The following is a 4,146-nucleotide window of genomic DNA, read 5'->3' as shown; positions in this document are numbered from 1 at the left end:
TATATATATATGTTTACATAAATACTTATTCAAGTATATTTATATGCATATATGTATTTACAGACACACTTATGTATTCACATATAAATACGTGTTTAATATTTGTGAAAGTAATCAAAGCGGTGATCTGGCAGAAACGTTAGCACGCTGGGCAAAATGCTTAGCGGTGTTTCGTCTCTGTTTACGTTCTGAGTTCAAATTCCGCTGAGGTCAACTTTGTCTTTCATCCTTTCGGGGTCGATAAATTAATTACCAGTTGCGTACTGAGGTTGATCTAGTCCACTGGCTCCCGCCCCCAAAATTTCGGGCCTCGTGCCTAGAGAAGCAAAGAATATTTGTGAATGTATCTTTCTGTTTGTATAAGTTATTTAGAAAGACATGACTTTGCATCCGAAGAAATACTAAATATAAATAAAAGCAATAATTGAAATTTATCTGAAAACATAACCTGATATGTTGGAAATACTCATTTCCAACGCATGATTAGACGACACAGTTGAAGGGCTCTAATTGTTAATGCTCAGAGGTCACGTGTTGTGAATAGGTAGAATATGTTGGAGAAGTATGTATGAAAAAATGTGAAGTCTAATGTTGCCCTGTGTGCACCTTTGAATTAATCTCAGTTTTGATTTTGCTTCGGAGAATCAAACAGATATTCCTCGACTGGTGAAGATCTAGAAGATCTAGAAACTAATAAGGTTGATCTCTGTTTCTTTCTAATAAGGTTGATCTCTGTTTCTTTCTAATAAGGGTGATCTCTGTTTCTTTCTAATAAGGTTGATCTCTGATTCTTTCTAATAAGGGTGATCTCTGTTTCTTTCTAATAAAGTTGATCTCTGTTTCTTTCTAATAAGGGTGATTTCTGTATATTTCTAATAAAGATGATCTCTGTTACTGTCTAATAAAGTTGATCTCCGTTTCTTTCTAATAAGGTTGATCTCTGTTTCTTTCTAACAAGGTTGATCTCTGTTTCTTTCTAATAAGGTTGATCTCTGTTTCTTTCTAAGGTTGATCTCTGTTTCTTTCTAATAAGGTTGATCACTGTTTCTTTCCACATGAAGGTAAACCTTTTGTGTAGCGATTTCATTTACTTTTAACAGATATGCTAAATTGTATGTTTATTAAGACTGCATAACTTACATAGGAATTGTAAATTTATTTTCGAGCAGTGGAAGAAAGCTTTTTTTTTTTGTATTTTATCCAATGTTGATTTTCTATTTTATGCATTCATACGTTATAAAAGTGATTTCCAAATTCCATCAAGGTAAATTATGCAAATTTGTATTTGCCGCTAATTCAGCCAAACTTCTTTAGTTATTTTTCGTATTACACACACACACACACATACACACACACACACACACACACACACACACACACACACACACACACACACACACACACGCACACACACGCACACTCCACACGCACACTAAGCGACACGCACACATAATCATAAGATAATGATAATAATAATAATAATAATAAGTGCAAATTACTTGAAATAATTTGGTTGAATTAGTGGCAAATTCTGATTTACATAATTTACTTTGATAGAATTTGGCTAACAATTTTATAGGGAATTAATATATGTAAAGAAAAACAGAATAAAATCCAAATGTAATTTTTTTATCTTCTCGTTGAATTCATTTACAATTCCTATTTGTTTACATTCTGTACATTAGAATTTTAAACAAGGTTTTTTTTTAAAAAAGAGACATGCTTTTAAACATATGTTTATAACCCATACACACACAAAAACATGCACGCACACACAAACATACACACACACATACACACACACACACACAAGCCGTTCTTAAACCAATAAATCGTATCCAGGCGTTGACGCTAACCAAGCGGAAGGCTCGGCGTAGTTATTTCCCCTACAAGACGGCAGCTAAATTTATTTTAAAAGAACCCCTACTTATAACCACATTTAATACACGATGACTGGACATTACAAAGAATAGAATAAAGGCGAAATACTCAGGGCTTGAACTTCTTTTTAAGAAACAGGAATGCTGTATAACTAAGAGCACAGACTCAGAAACATATCCCTGAATGCAGGCTAGGCTGGGTGGAGGAGTTTGTCTCCCCCTCGCAAACATAAGGACACAGGAAATGTGTCAAGGCTGACAGGAAGCGCTCCAGCTTTCTAGGGCTAAATAGCAGTAGTATATTCCCTTATTGGGACTGTCACGTTAAGTTGGCAGTATACAACTGCTTTATCGCATCACTACTGCTTAAGACTCTCTGAGAGATTTAGAAATGTATTATTTCTAATATATATATATATATATATATATATGTGTGTGTGTGTTTGTGTGTGTGTGTGTGTGTGTGTGTGTGCGTGCGCGCGAATGTGAGTGTTTGTGTGTGTGTGTGTGTGTGTGTGTGTGTGTGTGTGTGTTTAATAGCAGAACTCTATAACAAGATGCAATAAAGAGTTCCCCTAGTGATCCATTGGAGTTTTGGCTTCCAAATTCATTTGAAACATAAAATCCTGAGTTCCAAATAACTGAAATGTACATAGCAACTAGCATTTTATACTTGCGTTTATTTGTGTATCATGTCTAGTAACACTAATTAGTTCGGTGGTAGACGAACCACTGAAACTGACTCGATAATCTACCCTGTGCTCTGAATCGTACAGTAGTGGTTGTACATCTAATTGTAAACACAAGATATACATACATGCATATATACATTCATATGTATATATATATATATATATATATATATATATATAAGGCTAGATAAATAGATATGGGTATGTATTTTTTACTGATATCGTGAAAGGTGTCACCTCCTACACACACATATGTACACATAAGCCATTTGATTTTCCATTAATCACTAGAACTGTGTATAAATATTTATAGCGTGGCACCAAAAGGTCTGTCAAGAAGTTGAAATTAGCATAACAAAAAGGATCTCTGTGTAATGCTTTCTTTGTAAATGATGTGTGACAAGTTCATCAACTCAATGAAGCGTCCGAACACTAAACGATATATACATAGAACACTATTATGCTCCAGCTGTCAATGGGTTATTTAAAGAATTGTGTATTCGATAACACAGAAGTGGCTTGGTAGCTTCCTATTTATTGGGGTTTAACAACTTGCAGCAGCTAGCCCAACAGGTTGCGAAATGGCTGTGTCGTTACAAAGTTAGATAGATTGCCACGTGGCGTGGTTCCAGCTTTTAGTGTACCTGAGATGAGATACTGCCTAAGTCAATCTTGTCTGTCATTCTTTCAGCGTTGATAGGTGAAATAACAATCCAGTAACAGGTGTCTTTCTTTCTTACTTTCTTTCTTTCTTTCCTTCTTTCTTTCATGTAGCCATCTTATGTGGTCAGACGTGGAGAGACTTGAAATCTCCCAGGTCTAAAGTTATCCTATATTACACAACAGTGATTTAGGGCCGGAGACACAGGGAAGCGCTCAAGTAAATACTCACCATTAAGAAATAGAAATACTCAAGGAAACTATTAATAGTTTATACTGGAATATACTAAGTACTAGCTTTAATGTTCGCAAACTAAAATACGTATTGTGCCCTGACGAAAAATACAAATTTAACATTTCTAACAAAATTTTCCGCTGGAAGATTCTGTCAGGAACACGATATTTCACTTCAGATTCTTAGAAATATAATTGATTTACATTTTCTGAATATAATATTTTAAAAATATTTCTGTGCAATAAATACATCGTTCCGTTTTATATTTGTCACTTTGTTGATAAGAGAAGCGTTTCACTGCCATAGAAGACAGACACATGCCAGAGGAGATGAATATTTAATTTAGTTTGTTGGCGACCATAGCTTGTAGGGAAAAATGTGTGTAGGAGCAGAATTCCAGAGATATTCACTCTGGGGGAATAATAACTAACCAATTTATTTATATAACAGAATGTGGGACGTGAAACAGGTAAACACTAAGATATAGTGGCGAATGATCGTGTGCTTATAGACATATACATGCATGCATACACACACACACACATACATATATATACATATATATATATATATATATATATATATAATGTTTATATATATGGGTGTGTGTATGTATGTATATATATATATATGTATATATTTATCGATACATATGTATATATATATATATATATATATA

The sequence above is a fragment of the Octopus bimaculoides genome, chromosome 1, assembly GCF_001194135.2.
Source record: "Octopus bimaculoides isolate UCB-OBI-ISO-001 chromosome 1, ASM119413v2, whole genome shotgun sequence".
Taxonomy (NCBI): Eukaryota; Metazoa; Mollusca; class Cephalopoda; order Octopoda; family Octopodidae; genus Octopus; species Octopus bimaculoides.
Note: the sequence above shows the minus strand (reverse complement) of the source record.